At 41.7% G+C, this 23,580-nt stretch overlaps 1 protein-coding gene across 3 annotated transcripts in view; it reads left to right on the forward strand.

Annotated features, from left to right (window-relative positions):
- SPOCK3 (SPARC (osteonectin), cwcv and kazal like domains proteoglycan 3) overlaps positions 1-23,580 on the forward strand; it is a 253,643-nt gene that overhangs the window by 80,789 nt on the left and 149,274 nt on the right. Inside the window, exon 1 of one of the 3 annotated variants that reach the window (XM_061584210.1) lies at positions 15,791-15,872. The exons of the other annotated variants lie outside the window; for them this stretch is intronic. The gene's annotated coding sequence lies outside the window, so the exon portion shown is untranslated. Of the gene's footprint in view, positions 1-15,790; positions 15,873-23,580 lie in introns of those variants that run through there. 3 annotated transcript variants of the gene reach the window in all.

Genomic DNA, 23,580 nt, shown 5'->3' on the forward strand with positions numbered 1-23,580 from the left:
TTTAGGGTTTGGCTCCCCCCGGGGGGGGGCGATCATGTGGTCTCTTGACTCAACCCAGAGGTGAGATTGATGTTATGACAGTCTAGGGGAAACCTGTGGCTGCTTCCATACATCCTGGATCCGACCCTGAGGGATTGAAATTGCACTCCTCCAGCAAAGACTGCCTTTTGAAAGGGGAGGTGGGTTCAGAGCCTTGTGATCAGGCCCAAGTGGTTCCAGAACTTTGATATAGGAAGGGGCTGGGGTACGGAGGGAAGGAGTGTTTCCCTTCAAGGCCTTGCTCTGAACCCTGTAACCAGAGGAGAAGAATCCCTTGTATCCCAGCTCAGTTTGATGGATGCTGCTTAGGCAATCCCTATAACAGGTTATGTGCACTGCTTGGGGAATTGGACATTACTGTCTTAGACCCCTTGTGCCTGTTATGTGAATGTATGACCAGCTTGTGTGACTTTCAGTTCCTTCCTTGGGGGTACATCTGTTTTTCTAATAGGAGGGGGTAGGTTTTGTATGATTTAATCGGCAGTCTCTTCCCTTAATTGAGTAGGAAACAGTTCTTTATAAGCTGTTGCTGTTTTCCCAACAGTTTTTCAATACTCTCTAGTACAACCTTCATTTCACGTGTATAAGCAATGAAGAAGCAAAACTTCGAATTAATAGAGATTTTGCCTTATGGTCCTTTGAGCCAATCCTGTGATGCCCTCTACTCCTTGCATGGGCTTTTCTGGCTTTGAAACTTCCAGGAGTGCTGTGCTTATCTCCTATTGAAATTTTGGATAGCTTGCAATGGAGTGTAAAATTACATAGTTTGGTGAGACTGCTAGTGGAAACTTGAAGAAGCTACTAAGGGGAAATAAAGTCACTCAGACTGCACTCAACCCTGACTGGCATTATCTTGCAGGCCATACTTGAGACCTGCCTGGGAAAACCAGGTCAATTCCCGGAATGAGTACTAATAATCATAACAATATATAGTTCCTTATGTGCATGTAACACTGTAGAGTATAAGTAGGAGCAACTAAGGAATAAATTGTCCCCAAACCTGTCAAACAATAAATAGCAAACAATTAAGTAATAATAATCATGTGGAATTTATTTTTAACAATGATGAAATTTAATGGTGACTCCTCTTCTGTGTTGTGGTGGTGGTGATGATCATCATCCTGAGGAATTCAGACCACCAAGGGCCTAAGGAGTAATAATAATGCTGGTTCAGAGAAAATCTGACCACCAACAGCCTGGGGAGCAATAACAATAACTGATTATGAAATCTGGCTACCACCAAATCATGGTGGTTTTGCCTGCCCTAGCGGAAGCTGCATTGCCATCAATGTTAGAGTGATGGCAATAAGACTATTAATAATAATAACAGCTGCTGCCACTGATTACTCACTACTCGGGCTGGCAGCGGCCCCCCTATCTGGTTATCCCCTGCTAGATAAGACTAAAGGCCATGTGTTTATTGTTTGTTTGTGAGGGAGGAAAGTCCTGTCCGGGAGCCCCCCTCCGCTCTGAGTGTCCATCCCAGGTGAATTACAGCAGACTTCCATAGGTCTGGGCATGATAACCAAGCCCAGGGAAAGGCACCTACTCTGGGCCCTGGAATTGATGCTCCAGGGAGGTGGGAGAGGGGATTAAGAAAAGGCTTACCTGGGAGTTCACATCCCCCAGGGCCTTTGTAGCTGCCCACCCTAAGCCTGTGGTGCCAACGATGGAGGACACCTGACCAGTGTCCCAAAGCAGGGTGGGCAAAGGCCTTGGGCTGTAACATGGCTCAAAGAGGACAGGGTTGGAGGAGGCCTCCATATACACCAGGCCAGGGGGGGTACATGCGTGCCGGGAAGGGGCTTATCATTCAGGCCAGCCACCAGTGACCCCCCCAACAAATCTACTGATCAGCTGCCAGCACCAAATGATCCCCACTCAGCCTGAGTTGGCCAGGGAGGCAAGCTGGTTTCTAGGGAGGAGGCTGCAGGGCAGCTGTGGAAGAACCAGGGCCTCATTCCAATCTCTTTTATATATTTATATATAAATATATATAACAAAAAAGCACTAAAAACACTTTAAAACATCATAAAAACAGACTTCTTCCTTGTTCTTGTGGCTCTCCCAGCAGCTGCACCAAGACATACTCCACCAAAGCTGGCGTGTGAAGAAAGAGGCTGATGTCAACAGGCCAAGGTCTTTTATAATCCTGAGCCTGCCTCACCCCTCTTTAGGTCTTGTGTGATTGCCCAGGATTACGGAATCCCGTGAAAGCTGGCATGGGCGGGAGGATGAAATTATCCCTCCCACTGCTGTCTGGGATCATGCTCTGGCCGCATAGGCAGCCCACACCAAGGAAGCAAAGCTTGGCATGGTAACCTGGAATTTTTTGGGCATCTTTCCACCTCATTGTCCTTAAGCTTTTTTGTTACTGTCTATATAAAGCTAATAGAGTGTGTTTTATATAGTCTAAATTCAGACAGTTATGTAAATCTGCAAAAACCAATGAATGGTGGGGGTTGGGATATTATTCTTATTGTAGAGGTTCATTTTAACTTTTACTTTGATATGCAGATGGTTAAACATTTAAAGTTCTGTATGGCTAGCATTTTCTTAATTGTGTATCTTAACAAAGATACGCAGCAATAGTTTTGAAAGATTTTGTTAACCAGTTGTATTTGAGTGCTGTTTGTAAGGGGGGGAGGCAATGGTGGGGTATGCACTATGTTTAAAAGATAGTAATAGAATATGGGTGAAACATATTTAAATTAGTTTTTATTCTTCATATGACCACACATACAAAATATATTACCCAGTTTAATCTACTTTTAGAAGGTAGATGTTTTCAGAGCTTAGGTGGAGTGCTTTATTGAATAAAATTATTATACAAAGTCACTCAAGTTATTTCTGAAGTACAGACTTGGCTTTCCCTTGTTCAATAGAAATATCCTAGAAGATCAGTGAAGTATTTTTATGTAACAGATAAGATATGAAATGACATTTCCATCGAGGCTGAGTACCCTGCAGGTATTGTTATGTCCACAGATATCATTTATAAGGCTTTTCATCGGCCACTCTAATCCATAGCAATTGACTTTTACAATATATGTACTGTTATCTAAGCATTCAGCAACAAAAAGGAAGCCAGCAATTTCAGCCTCTTGATTATTATGTTTTCTTGAGTTCTTGCTTTTATCAGTTTAGTTATGCCATAGTTCCAATGTTGATAGGTTTGCATCATTTATTAAAAGTAGTATATGGATTAATTTCAATATGCTGTTGTACCTAATTTAAATTTCTATTTATATTGTATATAATTAAATCCAATAATAACAAAAATATCACTTAGGAGTGTCTGATAATGAAGATATCTATTTCTAGAGTGGAAGGACCTCCGCTTACTGTTAGAGCACATGCTTTGCATGCAAAAAGTCCCAGGTTCAATCTCTGATATCATTAGATAGGAAGGGGAAAGATCCCTGACTGAAACCCTGGAGAGCTGCTGCTTTGCTGTAATATATAAAGCACAGGGTGATTTCCTTCTGAAATTCCTTGCTCCATTCCATTATCCAACGCATGTTTGCAATATGATCTCTGGTACCTCTTCCTTTTCTAAATCCAGCTTGGACATCTGGTACTTATCTCTCCATATATGGTAAGAGCCTTTGTTGTAGAATCTTGAGCATTACTTTACTTCCGAGGGAGGCAAGAATGGCCCCCTCTTTACTGTCCTTTCGTCGACAGGTGAAGACTTATTTATTCCAGCAGGCTTTTGGAGTAGAAGTTGTTTAAGACAGGACTTCTAGAGGTATCCCGTATTGTTTTACTGTTTGATTACATTACTCTTAAATTGGGTTTAGGCATTTTTTTTATGTTTAATTGTTTTAATGCTGTAATGAGTTTAATTCTATTTTAAATGTAGATTTTTATATGTCCAAATTATATGTACCCATTTTTAGTTGTAAGCTGCCCTGAGTTCCAGTTTTGGAAAAAGGGCAGGGTATAAATAATGATGATAATAATAATAATAAATAATGCTGAGTTAGACGGATCAATGGTCTGACTCAGTATAAGGCAGTTTCCTAAGGGAAAGGCACATTTTTTGCTCTGCTGATATGGATGCATCTCTGAAGCAATACATTTTTAATGATATAGTTCATTTTAGTGGTGATGGATCCAGTAGTGTAGTGGCAAATTCTCACCTCATGATAGTCATGCCATGCCCCCTCACAGCCACACCTTCTTTTCTATTTTCCTTCATATACCTTGTGGTCCTCCACTACAAGAGACACCCCTAGGAGCCAATCTGCATGACAGGGAAGGCTGTATGTTAGCTATTGAGAAGAGTCTTCTCAGTGGCTGACTCACTTCCTTTCACTCTGGCTCGAATCAACACAAAAGGGCAAAGACTCCTCTCAGTGGCTAACATGCTCCCCTTTCATGTTGATTGGCTCATACATAAGGACCTGGCGGGGACCCTGCTCTCAAAAAAGTAAGGGGTCTATGACACACCCACCCACAACCCCAGGCCACTGCACCCCTGGGTGGATCAAAATATTCCTGTGAAATTGTTAAGTGTTAAGTGCTGATGATTTCTTCAGCATCTTCCTGTTTAGCACACCCAGCCTCTCCAGGTGCATGCATGTGTGTGTTTTGTATGTTTTAAAAGAAAATCCAGTGCTTAAGACTGTCAGTAATTTGATGTGTCCTTACTAGAGATGGGGTTCGCTGCCTAATTCTGACCCTCTTGGATTCCAAGGGTTTGTCTTTCCTTCCCGATCCACCCTTTTTTTGTTTCCATTTGCTTTTGCACTTGCCAATTTGCTGATTTTTTAGCGAAAAAAATGTACTTTTTAATTAAAATGCTTATGAAAATGCTTATGTTTCATGTGGGTTTTTTCCTATTTACAAATCAGTTAGGCAGATAATTGCCCATTGAGTTCTGTCTCTTGCCTCAGCCAGTTTTGCTTAACAATTAAAAGGTGGCTGGAGAAAGGGTGAAGTGGTAGCTCAGAGGATTTCTTCCCTGGTAGTAGCCTAGAGCAGTGGTTCCCAACCTTTATGAGCGTGGGGCCCCCTTTATAAGCTGAAATTTTTTTGTGACCCCCTCCTCCCGGGGAGGCAGGCTGGCTGCCAGGAAGGAAGGGGGAAAGCAGCCTTTTTTTGCAGGCTTGCTTCTTTTTGCTTCACAAAAAACCCTCTCCTCTCATTCTAAGTAAGGGTGTTGTCAGTAGTGGCAGTGCAAGGAGACAGGAATCAGTGATAGTAATCCCCTCTTCTTCCTGGTAGCTCCACCCTCAGCCTCCTTTGGCATCTGCCATGTATTTTATAGGCAGATGCCTGCCCTTAGTGCGCCTGAAAGACGCTCTGGTGCTTCAGCAAGAGGCCTCCCCTCTCGTTTGGAGCAAGGGGGAGGTGTCATCTGCAGCGGCAGTGGAAAGCAGACAGTTTCGAGGGAGTGAAGACTTTTTTAAAAAAATTAATAAATAATTCATTTCTTTACTGTTCACGGCCCCCTCTGGATTACTTTGCGCCCCCCCTGGGGGTCCCAGACCCCAGTTTGGGAACCACTGGCCTAGAGGATTCTCTCTGATGATGACAGTGTGGGCACACTTATAGCAATGGGATAGGCAATGCGAATGGCAGATACATCATGCACTGCAGTGCAAATAAGCATTGTCATCTCCCCTGTGGCAGCAGCAGTCAGGGGCTTGTCATGAATCCCTACCGTCAAGGCACAGGGACCATGCGTCAGACCCAAACCCCACCGTTAGGGAAATGGGACTGGAACCGAAAAAAATACCACTTCACCCTTGCCAAGGCTGTGCAATCCAACGCCAACCCTGCAAGGTAGAAGGTAGGCTGCCACCACCCCTGTTACTGGTCCACTCAGAGCCAGGGGATCTCTGAGCCCAGGCAATAGGTAAAACCAAGATCCTATGAGGCAAGAGCCACAGTTACACTCCTTGCCAGGAACCTCTGGTTTAATACCTCAATTTTAGAGTTAAGCTTTTAACTTCTTTCTCCCTCTTTGGTAGTTGCGTGACTGAGATGATCAAGGTGCTGAATCCAGAACCACCCTTTCTCTCAATGAACACACCAGGTTAAATAGAAGTAGCTTTATTAAAAATATATAAGTGCACACCAAATATATAGCAGCAAGTAATCCTTTAAGACCATACACCCAAACAGGGGTTTTGGTACAAACAAGAGAATTCAAAGACACAACAAGAAAATAACAACCTTTTCTAGCCTAATACTTACACATGAGGTAGATGGTTGCAATGACTACTCTCCTAAGAGAGGTTGGCATCAGAACAAGAAGAATGGAACCCTGCGTAGTTGCCTTCCATAGCCAACACTTAGGGAACCAGGAACCCTTTAGGTCAACTTCAGGGAACAAAAGCTTTGGGATTCCAGCCCTATACTTAAGGGAAAGGATCCTAACGGTCCCAGATTAATTATCCAATCAGGAATGGGCTGATGTAACCCCTTTCTAGATGTTTCTCCCTTTTGCGCGCCTTCAGGCCCCCCTCCCAACCGTGTTTCAAACTTCACAGACCAAGAATGACCTTGAGTGCTAGGCACTTGCTAATCAGCACAGATAGCCGGATGTTCGTGTTTAGGCTTCTTCTTAACCGTCCTCAGCGGGAAAGTGAAACTCAGGATTTTGCTTTGTCAGAGGCCTGTCTTTTCCTAACTGTAGAATCTCCCAGAGCCCCTTGCTTGAACCAAGATATTACTTACGGGCTTTTTAATAACTCATGAACATATACAGGTTCATGACAGGGCTTATTTATATACCTTATAAGAGAAAGCCAAACAGATATGCTGAGTACTGAGTAGCGAATGTTGAGTCCCTCCTATTGCATTCAAAAAGTAGTGTCCTTCGCTGCGTTGCAGCAAAATGTCATTATTTTTGTAATTGGCATAATGGGCAGATATGACCAATTCCTATAGTAGTAGTAAGTAAGGAGAATTTTTTCATGTATGTGTAAAATAGCATCTGAATAAGTTAGTGTGAGAAACTGCTGCAGTTGACATGTGGTTTGTTGTAATAAAATGATGCTGTTTCGCTTGTGAACCTTAATGTGTTCACCAGTGCAATCGATACACTTCACGACAAAGCATTATTTAAGGTTCTCCACAGAACACCCTTGCAGAATGTCTGCTGTGCTGTGTGCAGTATCTGTGATGTTGTTTCCACTTAAAAGAAAAATTATGTAGTCTTAGAAGAAAATGAAAAAAATTGCATTGCATTGAAACATCATTTGGTAGATTGAGAACTACATTTTCCTTTGTAATTTAATTTGATAATGAATAAAGACTGAAATGATTACTTAACATAAACATTATTTAAGGTACAGAAGAATTAGAACAGACAGACAAAGAAAAAAATTAACATGAATGTTAATAGCCATTTCCGAGAATTAACAAAACACAGAGAAAATTGGAGGGAAGTTAACGGATGTAAATGGAGATCATTATCACCTAGACAGCTGTTAAGAATGCATCACCTTAGATGACAGGCAATTCCAAAGACAATAACATAAAATTTGGAGCAGATTTTAAAAAAATCCGTGCCAGTGACTGCTGCAACCTACCTCGAGAAATCAGTGCCGGTCCATAAATACAGCAGACTGCCAGACTGAGTTGAAATCCAGTACTAAGTCCAATTTAGTGAATATTCTCCCTCATCCCTAGTCCTTACTTTATCAAATTAACTTAGTTTTCTTTCTAAAAAACATTTTGCTTGTTCAGCTACTAGAACAGAATCACTGTAAACGTCCTATTGTATGTAAATTAATATCTGCATAAAGTGTAGCTATGTAGTTATTTTAGTGTGTAGTAGAGTTAACCTAGGAAGCCACAGACCTGAACTTACAAGATCTGAACAGGGTGGTTTATAACAGATGTTATTGGAGGTCGCTGATTCATAGGATTGCCATAAATTGTAATCGACTTGAAGGCATATAACAACAACAAACGCTTTCCGGCGGGGGTCTGGAACCTAATCTGCCGTATGAGTGGGGCCCTACGGTAGTGCCTGAAGTGATAAGAACAAGATTGATTTTTCACCTCTGGGTGACTTTACTACCACCATAGTTTCACTATCAAATTTAGAAATAGGATGTAAGTGGAGGCCTTTCAGATTAGAGGCATACTTAATCACAACTACCCCTTGCTTCTTAAAAAATAACAGTGCTGGTACATCCTAAGTGCATGGTCAGATTGGTAAAGGACATGATAGTGTGTCGCATTCTATGATGATGAATGTTTTGTCCTACCTGCCTAAGTTGCTGTTACACCCATTCATTATGGTTTTGGTTAACAAGTCTAAAGAGACAATACCGGGCTTTGGTGGGGGTCCAAAAATAATGTATATATGATGGTTATGGAAGTGTTTGTTTCAGGGTAGTGTTGCAACCTCTGCCTACCAAATTTCTGATGGTGACTGTTTAATTTTCAGAGGCACATGCTACCAAATTCTTCCAAGCTACACAGCAAGTGGATTGGACTGTGAAAGACCAAACCAAATTGTGTTTGCATTTTGACAAATTTGTAGGGCAGTACAATATCTCAGAGAGGAAGTCAGGTCTCCTGCTCCCGTGGTGCATTTCCCTGCTTTTTAAAAGTTTGATAGAAATATTTGTTAGCTATAGATACATTGTAAGATCCTCCGTGGCATAGAGTAGTAAGCGGCGGTAACGCAGCCGAAGCTCTGCCCACGGCCGGAGTTCGATTCCAACGGAAGGAGAAAGTTGAATCTCCGGTAAAAGGGGTCGAGGTCCACTCAGCCTTCTATCCATCCGTGATCGGTAAAATAAGTACCCGGCATATGCTGGGGGGTAAAGAAAGACCGGGGAAGGAACTGGCAATCCCACCCCATATATACGGTCTGCCTAGTAAACGTTGCAAGACGTCACCCTAAGAGTCAGAAACGACTCGCACTATTAGTGTGGGGACAACCTTTACCTTTTTATAGGTACATTCTTAAACCGCAAGGTTTTTTGTCTATTCATGAATTTCTCTTCTTTTTAATCTGGGAGGTAAGAAATGGGATCCTGTGGAAGTTTGCTGAGAATGGATTGATCATTTGCATGCTTATTGAGTTCAGTGGGATTTACTCCTCTGTAATCATGCTTAGGCTAGGTGAAACTGACCACAGGGGATGGGGAGGGCAGGAGGGGGATGGGAGCAGGCAGGAGCAGAGGAGGAGGGCAAGCTTGATCATTAGTATAGAATCATAGAATCATAGAGTTGGAAGGGGCCTTGTAGGCCATCGAGTCCAACCCCCTGCTCACAGCAGGAAATCCACAGCTAGAGCATCTCCCACAAATAGCTGTCCAGCCTCTGCTTGAAGACATCCAGCGAAGGGGATCCCACCACCTCCCTAGGCAGTCGGTTCCATCGCCAAACTGCCCTTACTGTCAAGAAGTTCCTTCTAATGTCCAATCTGTATCTACGCTCCTGCAACTTAAAACCATTAGACCTAGTCCTACCCTCTGGGGCAGCAGTGAACAAATCTGTACCCTCCTCTATGTGACAGCCCTTCAGGTACTTAAAGAGTGCAATCATGCCACCCCTCAGCCTTCTCTTCACCAGTCTGAACATGCCAAGTTCCTTCAACCTTTCCTCATAAGACTTGTTCTCCATACCGGCTATCATCCTCGTCGCCCTCTTCTGAACCCGCTCTAACTTGTCTATATCTTTCTTAAAATGAGGCGCCCAGAACTGAACGCAGTATTCCAGATGAGGCCTGACTAATGCAGAATATAGTGGGACTATTACTTCCCTTGACCTGGAAACTATAGCTCTGTTTATGCAGCCCAAAACCGCGTTTGCCTTTTTTGCCGCAGCATCACACTGCTGGGTCTTGTTCAACTTGTGATCCGCTACAATTCCAAGGTCCTTCTCACACGCACTACTGCTAAGCCGGGTATTTCCCATCCTGTGCCCATGCATTTTGTTTTTGTGGCCTAAATGCAGAATCCTGCATTTGTCTTTATTGAATGTCATTTTATTAATTTCAGCCCAATTTCCTAGTCTATCCAGGTCCCTTTGGATTTTATTCCTGTCTTCCATTGTGTTAGCTGTCCCTCCTAGTTTCGTATCATCCGCAAACTTCATAAGGCTTCCCTCCACTCCATCATCTAAGTCATTGATAAAAATGTTGAAGAGTATCAGCCCCAGGACAGAACCCTGTGGCACTCCACTCGAGACCTCCTTCCGGTCCGAAGCAGAGCCACCGACGACCACTCTTTGAGTACAGTTTTCCAACCAGTTGTGAATCCACCTGACAGTATTTCCATGTAGTCCGCATTTCACTAGTTTGCTAATCAAAAGGTCGTGGGGGACTTTGTCAAACGCCTTGCTGAAATCTAGATAGATGACATCTACAGCATTTCCAGAATCTACTAAGCTAGTGACCCGATCAAAAAAGAGATGAGATTAGTTTGACAGGATTTTTTCTTGACAAACCCATGCTGGCTCCTTCTAATCACAGCATTGTCATCTAGATAGTTGCCAATGGACTCTTTTATTATCCGTTCTAATATCTTTCCCGGTATTGAAGTCAGACTGACCGGCCTGTAATTCCCCAGATCTTCTTTTTTACCCTTTTTAAAGAGCGGGATGACGTTTGCCCATCTCCAATCCTCCGGCACCTCTCCCGTTCTCCAGGATTTCTCAAAGATGATGGCAAGAGGTTCCGAGAGTACATCCGCTAGTTCCTTCAATACTCTGGGATGCAGTTCATCAGGCCCTGGAGATTTGAACTCATTTAGGTTAACTAGGTATTTCCTGACTATCTCCTTATCAATCTTGAACTGCAATCCCGACCCCTTACTGAGATTGCTACTGATGCAAGGTTGCACACTGTTCCCTTTTTGGGAGAAAACAGAGGCAAAATAGGCGTTGAGCAGTTCTGCTTTTTCCTTGTTATCTGTCAACATGTTGCCATCCTCATTGAGCAGCAGTCCCACTGTTTCCTTGGTCTTTCTCTTGCTTCGAATATATCTGAAAAACCCCTTTTTGTTGTTCCTCACTTCCCTCACCAGCCTCAGCTCATTCTGGGTTTTAGCTTTCCTTACGCTATTCCTGCAAGCCCGAGCCGCTCGTCGGTACTCTTCCTTGGTGATGCGTCCTTCCTTCCATTCTTTATACATGCTCTTTTTTATATTAAGTTCAGTGGGATTTAGTCTCTGTGCAATCATGCTTAGGATAGGTAACACTGGCCATGGGGAGGGAGGCCTGGAGTGGGCAGGGGAGGAGGAAAAGAAGAGAGGAGGGGAGGAAGGAAGAGGAGACAGGAAAGAGGGGAAAGGCAGATCTGATCATTTGCATGCTTATTGATTTCGATGGGATTTACTCCTGTGCAGTCATGGCTAGGATAGGTAAAACTGATCATGGGGGAGGGGAGAGTAGATGGAAGGAGGGAGAGGGGAGCAGAAGAAGGGGGAAGGGAAAGGAGGGGATTGGAAGGGGAGGGGGAAGAGGTGAAGAAAGGGGGAGGGAAGGGGAAAAAGGGAGGTGATGGGTGGGAGGATGAGGAGGGGAGGGCAGGTTTGATCATGTGCATGTTTATTGAGTTCAATGGGATTTACTTTCTTGCAGTCTTGCTTTGGATAGGTAAAACTGTCCATAGGGGAGAGCGAGGGCAGAGGGGATTGGAAGGGGATGGGGAGGGGAAGGGGGATGAAGGAAGAGGGAGGGAAGGGGCAAGAGGGAGGGAATAGGGAGGAGGTGGAAGGGATGGCAGATTTGATCATTTGCATGCTTTTTGAGTTCAACGGGATTCACTCCTGTGCAATCATGCTTAGGATAGGTGAAACTGACCTGGGGGAGGGGCAAGGAGGGGGAGGGGAGGAGATTGGGTGGGTGGACACTGGGCAGAAGGGAAGTCCCTTTCCTTTCCAAAAGGAAAACATTGTGAACAGTAGAATTCTTTTTCAGTGTTTCCCCCACCTTTTTAGTCTACAGCAGGCACATGTAGCCTCCCACCCAAATTTAAACCAAAGCTGTCCTTGGCCACATCCACACCAGGCCTTTATTTCACTTTACACAATCATGGCTTCTCCCAAAGAATCCTGGGAAGTGTAGTTAGTGAAAGATGCTGAGAGTTGCTAGGAGATGCTCTATTCCCCTCACAGAGCTACAATCAGAGTGGCTGACTGTTGAACCCCTCTGGCCACTGGAGGTCTGTCGGGAATAGGAGTGTCCTGTCAGCACCTTTCACAAACTGCACTTCCCAGCATTCTTTGGGGGAAGCCATGACTGTCTAAAGTGAAATATAGGTCTGGTGTTGGTGTGGTCCCCTGATTAGGCAAGCCCTGCAGCTGTGACTCTGGCTTTTAAAACATTGACAGTTGGTTCTTACTGAGCATGCCTAACATTATCATTCAGTTCAATGCTCAATTTCTTACTTTAATTAAAAATCAACCAGGCATTTTTTAAACATTTAAACTGCAGAAGATGAAGATCAAAGTATGGGGGCAGGGTCAGTACTCTGTGAACGTGGCTGATTTTTAGTTAATTCAACAAATATGAGAACTCTGACAGAAAAAAGTCCAAAAGGGGCTGGTTTTTCTCTCTTTTTACATGTTGAACTCTCAGTTCTCTGAGTGTTTTGTGTATCAGCATGAAAATTAAGAGGGTTGTTACACAAGTGTTTCTCAGTTCAGGACTATAAGTTTTGTAAGGTTTTGTTTTGAAATGAGCTTATGGGAAGTATCAGAATGGCATGGGGGTATTTTCAATTTAACATTACAGAATGTGCAAAATCCATGCTGACTATAGTATACAGCCACTCTTGTGGCTGTATAACAATGGGCAGCCCTGCTGTGTCATCGTGTCAACTACGAAGGATAAATAAATAGGCCCCACTAGAAGTAACTGAATCTTTCCCTTCTATAAAGCCACTTTGTCCAGCCACAAATCCACATGACCACAAATCCACACAACATTTATAAAATACTCTTAGTTTTTTTACATAGATTTTTAACTACCAAACAAAAGAGGTTGGTTTTATTCTACTTATTTTATTCCCTTATGTTGGGAAATGTTCTGTTAAAAATATAACCATTTTGAATCCACTTAATGTGAAACTTAACTTAGGATATTTTTGCTTGCAAATGTAGGCAAAGTAGTATACTCATTGCTTTCCAGATGTTTCCTCTTACTGGTTTTTAAATCCATCAGAATTGCACTGGAAGTTTTCTGTGTGAAAAGTAAGTTTATTGTGTGAGGCAAGATTCTGGCCTGGTTCACTTGTCACAGTAAGTCAAAGCATGGCTTACCATGAAAGGAAATGTGTACTGCTGCTGCTCAGATTATGCCCACTCCTACCTTTCTCAAACTGGAATGGGACAAATCAGAGCACTGGTTTAGCTCTAGATGCAAACCAGCACTTACAAAGAAACAAACCATGAGATAAAGTCAAGAACAAACCTTGTCTTCCTCTTGTAGTTTGTCAGAAGAGAATTAAAGCATGAAGACCAGCTTGCATGTAATGCTAAGCCAGCCTTCTGGTTTGTTTCCTCCCAGCTTGGGAATGGGAGGAGCAGGACAGACATGATTTGAGCAGCATGCCCCAGCATGCTTTCACAGTAAGCCACAGTTTGGTTTACTGTGACATGAAAATCAGGGCATTCTCTGCTTAAGAGGTGAGTTTGTAAAAGCAGCTGAATTTGCATTAAGGATTTGGAATTGAGGCATTTCTCTGTAAGCCTAGATAATACGAAAGCTTTGATACTGATGAGTAGTAATAAAATGTACATTATTTCCCTACCATCTGCAAGTTCTTATTTTATTTTTGTTGTGTTCCCCCGCCTCCTAAATTGGTAACAAACAAAAACTTCTTAAATTACCTATCTTAAGTATATAGTAAGTGCTCAAAATATATTAACCTGATGATCATCTAGCCAATTATGACTGTAGAACTACTTTGAATGCCTAGGAGGAAGAAATTCTTCCTCTAAATGAACAAAAAGTAACCAAAAATAAACAGTTTCTGAAAGCAACCATACATTTATATGGTTAGTTTAGATAAAGATGTTTTGTTTTAATATGTTTTAAGGATGTTAATTGTTGTAATATATTTTAAACTCTGCTTTTATGATGTTTTCAAGTGTTTTAGTGCATTTGTTTACTGCCCTGGGTTCCTACTGCGAGGAAGGGTGGGATATAAATCTAATAAATAAACAAACTAACCTTGTGGAGCTGAATAAATCTCTATGTAACTAAGAAGGTAGGCAAGTCATTAAAAAGTCTCCTGGGCTGGCTTGGTTGTCACTGACTCTTAATTATTGTTTTATTTATTTCCATTTCTAGTATATAACAAGCCTTTTTAATTATGTGCTGTGGTTAAAAGGTTCCTTTTTCTAGCTATACTAGGGGGCTCTGCCCCCCTGCTAGCTCCGCTCACAGAACCCCACATCCGCTCACTCTGCTTGCCAACCCTGCACCCCCACCAACCCCAATTTTCCCCTCCACTCTCAGGCAGCCCCACTCCCCTCACCAGCCTGTTTCCTTTGCCTGTTCCTCCTCTGCCACTGCTGCCACTGCCCAAACAGTGCTGCAGTGCTGTGCAGCTAAGCCTCAGTCTGGCCTCCTACCCAGGCTGCCTCTGACCTGCACTGCTGTCTCCCCTGGAAAATGCCACTGCCGATGCAGCACACTGGCCACTCGCTGCTGCCCCATGGCCAGGCTGCTGCTGCTGCTGCCTTACCAGCTTGCCAAGATGGGCAGTGGCCGGCAGTGTGAGTGGCGTGCAGGTGGGGGAAAAGCATTCACACTATAGTTTGCAGTGCCACCTGTGTGTGGCACTGTGAAATTCAGCATGATGCTTACATTTTTATTTAGATGGACTAGAAAGCCAGGCTATTGCTAGCCTAGCTGCCATCAGGAAAATGCCCTTAGAACAGAGGTCACCAGCCTTTTGCACCAGAGGGCACCAGCCAGCACATTTCAACTTTTGAGAGTGCTTGGGAATACCAGTCACAAAATGACTCCCATGGGGGCATGGTATAACACAAAATGGCTGCCATGGAGGGCTTAGTGTAACACAGAAGTAGAGAGTAGTCATGGGGAAGTAATGAATTTTTCCTTAATTGTATTTCCATACTAGGAAAGGCTTGACCAGTTCATTTCTGCCTGCTGTACAGTTGTTAAAGACACAAGAATCCTATTTTCCCCCAATTCCAACCCTAAACCAAAGCATAGGCTGCCATTCTGTACCCACGTACCTGGAAGTAAGCTCCGTTAAACACAAAGAGACTTACTTCTGAGTAGACATGTATATCATTATATTGTAAGTTAACTATACAGCAAATTCTTAATGAGTCCCTGGCCTTTAGCTCCTGCAAAGCAGGAAACATGCCTAACGCTCTTTGCAAAGTTTTCACATTTGCTTTTTGAGGGGAGGAGGATTATTTAACGTTCACCCACACTTATTGTGTAGTAGTATTTGCAGAAAAATAACTTCTAGGCACTATCTAAACTCAGCCAACCCAGGAGAGAAGAGATTTATTTTGGTTGCTGGGGAAAAAGAAAGGGCAAAATATGGAGATTCCAAGGAATAGAAAAAAAAAATAGAAGCAGGAAAAGTGTGCTAAAAAGGAGAGGAAAAACAGCAGCTCTTCAGGATCCCATGGATTCCTATTGTCTCGAACAACTCACTTATCAATCCCAGCTCTGACTTCACTTATTGGCTAATAACACTGACAGGCAAGAGCAGCCAGGCTGGCTCATTTCACAGAAATTGCTTAGAAGGGCACCTGCACATTTTGCTCCATATCTTTCTTTCTAGGAGGGCTCAGATTCTGGGATACGTCCTGGAGGCACCGTTGAAGGTCTTCACGAGCACCACAGTGGTGATCCCAACCTGGCAGGTAGACAATCCATACTTATTATGATGTTGAAACAGGGCACTCTACAATGTAACCCATGCCCCATGAACCATATCATCTTAACCCTCCTCTTTTGTAAAGTTTACACACAATTTGGTCTTTACATGTTTGGGAAATCTCGATAATCAGCCACACAGCTCTGCTGTGTTCACTATTAATTTCATTATGTACTACTTTCACAGAAGCTCAGTTTAAGAATCTTCTTAAAGTTCCTCATAGTGAACTATGATCACTGTCTAAACCACCATCAAATCCTAACATGGGCTATTTCAGAAACTGCTCAATAATTAATATTCTTCTAGGGTTGCTTCACACTGCTGAATTTCTCTACGTGGATACACAAGTACTTGGAGGAACTTACTGTGATCATGGCTGCTGAACAGATCCCCCTGCAATCTTGTATACAGCTGTACACTATAAATATCTTTCAGTGCACACTAATTTTTCTACGTGTAGATTCTTTGAGAAATTTAGTAGGCTGAGTTGCTGTTTACTGAAAGATATATTCAGAAAAGTGTTATTCTGTTGCAGTTCTGTGCGTATCTCTTGAGACCAGTTGAATTTTCTTAATATACACTGAAAGAGAGCCCGCATAGAAGCTGTAGGTGATGCACATTTTCTGGAAGAAAAACCACAGAAGATTCATTTGTCTACAGAGAGGCTTGTCGAAGAATAGGAGTCAAGTAGCAAAAAGTATTCCTGAACTCTTTGGGAAAGCTTCTTACTTCTAGTTCATATTATAGAATAAGTGTGTATGTGTACATGCGTGCTTTGACCAAATGAAGTACCTATGGAAATAAGTTTTATAGTAGACCAAACAATAGACTGGTTCAGATTATGCTCTTACCCATGTGCTGAAGCTAAACACCATGAGAAAGTGGGATTGTGCACTGCCCAATATTCAGGCCTGTACTGCCTCCAAGCCCTTTGGGCATTAACTTGTATGCAAAATTTACATACATAATCTAGTGCAAGTAGGCCTGAAGCATACAATTATACCCCATATATAATGTGTGCATTCATGACTAGTACACATGCAATGCCTACATTCGATTTGTGAACATATGATGAGCCCAAATGCTTTCTTCAGTATTGAATATTATTCTTGCAATATAACACTATGTAATCAACATAATGGGTGAAGAAGTAAGCTGTTCACATTTCTGTCCCTATTTACTATAGACTTCTATCACTATCACTTTAAAACTACTTGTAGGAAATACTAATCTTAAGAACAAAACAATTCAAGAGCAGCGCTTCATTGGTTACAAAAAAACACAAAATCTGATGGCACCTTAAGAACTGACAAATTGATTGTGGCATATACTTTTACGGGCCAGAGGAGTCTACTTCATCAGATGCTTGAAGTGTTATCCTTGGATGGCAGTTTATGCAAACACTTGAAGAGGGACAATTCTTTCTAAGAACATGAGTGCTTTGCTGGATTAAACTGAAGACCTATCTGTTTTCACAGTGGCCAGCAAGAGATTAACGGGGAGCCCACTAGCAGGACTTGAGCACAATAGCACTTTCCTGCTCATGATCCCTGTCAGCTGGTGCTCAGAGATGCCCCTCCCCTCTCAATACCTTTAACAGACATTGGTAGCATTGTCTTCCATGAATTTGTCTAATCCCCTGTTCAAAACTGTCCAAGTTGATGACCACATATTGTGGTAGCAATTCAGTAGTTTAACTATGTGCTGTGTGAAGAAGCAGTTCCTTTTCTCTGTCTTAAAATTCTCAACATTCAGCTTCAGTGGATGACACCAGGTTCTATTTTTATAAAGGATGGAGAACAACTTCTGTTACCCACTTTATTCACTCTATGCATAATTTAATATTATTTTCTCACATTCACCCTTACCTTTTGTTAAAAAAACCCCTGAAAAGGCCCAAACATTATAACCTTTCACACAGAACCCCTTGATCATTTTTGTAGACCTTCTGTGCACCTTTTTCAGCACTATATTTTTGAGGAGTAGTGACCAGATTGTGCATATCATTCTAAATGTGATCATACTACAGTTTTGCATAGGCATTATGATACAGGCAGTTTTATTTTCAGCCCCTTCCTTAAAAATCCCTAACATGGAATTCATTTTTTTTCACAGCAGCTGCACATTCATCCAACATTTTAATTGAACTGTTCATTGCAACCTTTTCCTGGTTACTCGCCAGCAGTTGAGACCCCATTAGTATACAAGTGAAGTTAGGAATTTTTTTTGCCCCAATGTGCATCACGTTACACTAGTTTACATTGAACCTCATTTGCCACTTTAATGCTGATTCATTCAACTTGAAGGTATCCTTTTGGAACTTCTTGTAATTCCTTGTTGTTGGTTTGTTTTTACCATCCTGAGCAACTTGGCCACCTCGCTACTCACCCCTAAATCCAGATCTTTCAATAAGCAAGTTAAAAAGTGGTGGTCCCAATACAGATCCTTGGTGGCCACCACTTCATACATTCCTCCATGGTGAGAACTGTTCATTTATTAGTATCCTGTTCTTTAACGAGTTACAGACCTATAAGAGATGTCCTCTTTTTCCCATAACTGCTAAGATTACAAGGAGTCTTTGTGAGAAACTTTTATCAAGAGCTTTTTCAATGATGCTCCCAGTCCTTATTGGGCCTTAGTGATTCATTGACATGCTTAATTCCAGGACTGTGGAGTCAGTATGTCAAACCTTCAACTCAGACTCCTCTATTTTTCTACTGTCTGACTCAGACTCTGTCTCCTTCATAAATGGCAAATGTATATTAATGTATTAATATTAATAAATCAATATTAATATTAAAATATTAATTTTATTTTGAAGTCGGAGTCAGTACATTTTTACCGAGTCCGACTCCAACTCCACCCAAAATTGCTTCCGACTCCACAGCCCTGCTTAATTCCTGACATAATGACATAACCTGTAGGATAGATACCTTGCCATTTAATTTGCTTTACTAATAGCTGGGATATATTGAATCCAGATATTTGAACTGAAATGCATATTTGTTAAATATTAAGGCTGCCCTTAAATATTTCGTTATGTAATAACCTTGACTTTTCAGTAGTGAGCAATGAAGTTAATAATGCTTTTGAATGTCTATTTGATACACGGATCAACAAATCATCTACAGATATGAATGTGTTCTTTGTATTGTTGGAAACCTCTTACAATGTGAAACATTATTAATTTAAACAAATGCAAAACAGTGCCAAGATGTAGATAAAGCCAAGTAAAAGAGATATAAAGGGAGCTGAATCTTCAGCTATATTAATGTATAGGTTCATTGTACATCTTCCTGGGTAACGTATCTTTGAGCAAAATGTTGGTACTGGATAATACTACCCAGTATAATATTTAAACATAACTTATAATATGCAACAAATAGATTCAGCCTCATTTTCTCCTATGATGCACTTGTGCATGGTGGCTATTTTGAAAAATGGCTGCTATCGTCTTAAGTGCATCCTCCTCTGGGATGCACACACCTGTGGTGAGGGGGTTTGAAAGTGTCAAAGAAGCTGAGACCAGTGCCGCCAGGTGTCTAGACCAAGAGGCTAGATTCCTAGCAGGGTCACCCAAGGTAGAATGGTCAAAGTGGAGACATCAGACTAAAATGCATCCAAACTCAGAGGAAGGCAATGGTAAACCGCCTCTGAATACCTCTTACCATGAAAACCCTATGAACAGAGAATCCAATATGCAAGACAAGATAGTGCTGGAAGATGAGACCCGCAGGTCAGATGGCACTCAGCGAGCTACTGGGGAAGAACAGACAAGTACGAGTAGCACTGTGACGAATGACACAGCTGGGTCAAAGCCAAATGGAAGCCCAGAGGCTGATGCGCACAGATGTGAAAGGAGAGTCCGGAGTTGTACAATGTACACAATAGGAACATGGAATGTGAGAAGCATGAACCAGGGAAAGTTAGAAATTGTCAAGCAAGAAATGCAATGCATCAACATTACAATACTTGGTGTGAGTGAATTAAAATGGATGGAATGGGACATTTTCAATTAGGCAACTACAAAATATTTTATGCAGGAAATGAGAAATTAAGAAGAAACGGAGTTCCTTTAATAGTGAGAAGTGATGTAGCAAAAGCAATCAGGAGCTATAGCACAAGGTCTGAGTGAGTTATATCAATGAGATTTAATGGGAAACCTATTAACACAACCATCATCCAAGTCTATGCTCCAACGACAAACACAGAAGAACTGGAGAGATTTTAGGCAGAAGTACAGGAAGAAATTGATCACACACCAAAACAAAGATGTGCTGATAATCATGGGGGACTGGAATGCAAAAGTAGGGAACAGAGAAGAACTAGAAATTGTGGGGAAATGGGGCTTAGGAGACAGAAATGAAGCAGGAGAAAGATTTATTGAATTCTGTGAAGCCAATAATTTGTTTCTTTCACACACATTTTTGAGCAACCGAAAAGACAACTGTTCACATGGACATCACCAAATGGTCAATATAGGAATCAGATTATATAATTGGTAGCAGAAGATGGAGAAGTTCCATACTTTCTGCAAAAACAAGACCAGAAGCAGACTGTGGTACAGATCATGAACTTGTAATATCGAAAATCAGAGTAAAGCTAAAGAAGAACAACAAAGCAATCATAATGCCAACATACAATTTAAATAACATCCCAGAAGAATATAAAGATCAAATAAGGAACAGAGTTGAGGCTTTAAACTTAGTTGACAGAGAACCAGAAGAACTATGCAGTGAAGTCAGAGACATTATCAGGGAAGAATCCAACAAGATACTGCTAGTTAAAAAGAGAAAAAGGCCTCGGTAGATAACTGATGAAACTCTTACAATGTGTTAAAGAGAGAAGGAAAGCAAAAGGAGATAGAAACACGGTTGCAACCCTAATTGCAATAATACAGTGACTAGTACGTAGGGACAAAGAGAAATATTACAATAGTTACTGTATAGAAATAGAAGAGGACAAAAAAAAAGGTAGAACAAGAGCCCTATTCCAAAAGATTAGAGAAATGAAAGGGAAGTTTAAACCAAGAGTAGGGATGTTGAATAATCACCAGGGGAACACACTGACCTACCGAGATGAAATAAAAGGAAGCAATACACTGAAGAACTCTATAAAAGAGATGCCAGGATGATAGTCTGATTCATAGAGGAACTGTATGATGAAAACCGGAAATTCTAGAATGTGAGGTGAAAGCTGCTCTTAAAATACTTGGAAGAAACAAATCACCAGGAACAGATGGCATACCAATAGAGTCGCTACAAGCTACTGGGACTGAATCTGTCCAAATTTTGACAAAAATCTGTCAAGAAATATGGGGGGGGGAAACAATGGCCCACAGACTGGAAGTGTTCAATATACATCCCAATTCCAAAGAAAGGGGATTCCAGGGAATGCAGTAATTACTGAACTACTGCCTTAATATCCCATGCAAGTAAAGTAATGCTCAAGATTCTACAATAAAGACTCTTACCATATATGGAGCAAGAAATGCGAGACGTCCAAGCTAAATTTAGAAAGGGAAGAGGCACCAGAGATCATATTGCAAACATACATTGGATAATGGGACAGACCAGGGAATTTCAGAAGGAAATCACCCTGTGCTTTATAGATTACAGCAAAGCCTTTGATTCTCAAAATGCATGAGAAATTATGGAATGCTTTAAAAGAAATGGGGGTGCCACAGCATCTGATTGTCCTGATGCGCAACCTATACTCTGGACAAAAGGCTACTGTAAGGACAGAATACAGAGAAACTGATTGGTTCCCCATCGGAAAGGGTGTGAGACGGGTGTATTTTATCACCCTATTTATTTAATCTATATGCAGAACATATCATATTGGAAGTGGGATTGGAGGAAAATGAAGTAGGTGTGAAAATTGGAGGGAGAAATATCAATAATTTAAGATAAGCAGACAATACCATACTACTAGCAGAAATCAGTAATGATTTGAAACGAATGCTGATGGTTAAAGAGGAAAGCACAAAAGCAGGACTACAGCTGAACATCAAGAAGAGTAAAGTAATGACAACAGAAGAGTTATGTAACTTTAAAATTGACAATGAGGACATTGAACTTGTCAAGGATTATCAATACCTTGACACAGTCATTAACCAAAATGGAGACAATAGTCAAGAAATCACAAGAAGGCTAGGACCGAGGAGGGCAGGTATCAGAGAACTAGGAAGGTCCTCAAATGCAAAGATGTATCACTGAACACTAAAGTCAGGATCATTCAGACCATGGTATTCCCAATCTCTATGTATGGATGTGAAAGTTGGACAGTGAAAAAAGTGGATAAGAGAAAAATCAACTCATTTGAAATGTGGTGTTGGAGGAGAGCTTTGTGTATACCATGGACTGCGAAAAAGATAAATAATTGGGTGTTAGAACAGATTAAACCAGAAGTATCACTAGAAGCTAAAATGATGAAATTGAGGTAATTATATTTTGGACACATAATAAGAAGACATGATTCAGTAGAAAAGACGATGATGCTGGGAAAAACAGAACGGAGTAGAAAAAGAGGAAGGCCAAACAAGAGATGGATTGATTCCATAAAGGAAGCCACTAACCTGAACGTACAAGACCTGAATAGGGTGGTTCATAACAGATGTTATTGGAGGTCGCTGATTCATAGGGTCGCCATAAGTCATAATCGACTTGAAGGTGCATAACAACAACAATCCTCTTCAGGAGCCAAATCAATTGTGCTCCAATATCCAGATCTGTTTAATATTTAGTAAGCAAGCTCTGTGCCAAATTTCATGCTTTTATCACACAATGCACAATTCTTGTATATTTTTTAGCTAATCTGCCCAACTATATTGGTGTAATGCCTACTGAAGGTGCTGTCAAAAACAAATGTTGCTAAGCACATAAATATACAGATATATACCAAAACCTAATAGCTTGAAACAACCAACTACAGAAGAACCTTAAGTCATACTATATGTCGTGTTTATTTAATTCTGACAATTACTTATGAGTAGACATGCATAGTTTCTCATGTGCATGGAAAGGTGATATCAGGTAGGTAGGTAGATCTACCTAGCGGTTGAAGGCAGAAGAGCACTGTTGATTTTTGCAGGAGCTTCCTGTCCTGTGTAGCTCCCAGGTCAGTTCTCTTCTGCCTTCACACACAATGGTTTATCGCTTTCTCTGCTCTGTGTTCAGGCCTGTATATTTGTCTCATGTCTTTGTATTATATCTTTTTGTGTTTTTCCTCCTTCCTGTCTTAATTTTCTCATTCCTGTTTTTTTTTTTTAAAAAAAATCCCCTTACCCCCTCCTCCCCTGGAGCCCTTCCACAGCACGAGGCAAGGCAGCAGGGGATTCCCCTCCTTTCCTCCATCAGAACCGCTCAAGGATGGGAAGTTTGTAAGGGGCGCCCTACAGGAGGACTTAACACCCCCTCCCTTCCACAAGGACCAACCACATGTTCCCAATAGACTGGGGTTTGAAGCCAGGCACGAGGGAACAAACATCAATTCTGATGCCAGCATTCCTCCAGTGGGAGGACGCCTCCAACACTTTGCTCAGCGGTGGAGAGACACATCATCAGACCAATGGGTATTACTCACCCTAAGAAATGGCTTGAGACTGAAATTTACATCCCCCCCCAGCAAAATTTGTCCCATCTCCTCTCTTGGTGGCTCAAGTCAAAAGAGCAAGAACCCTCCAAGTGATTTCC

This window comes from Rhineura floridana, chromosome 9 (assembly GCF_030035675.1).
Source record: "Rhineura floridana isolate rRhiFlo1 chromosome 9, rRhiFlo1.hap2, whole genome shotgun sequence".
Lineage (NCBI taxonomy): Eukaryota > Metazoa > Chordata > Lepidosauria > Squamata > Rhineuridae > Rhineura > Rhineura floridana.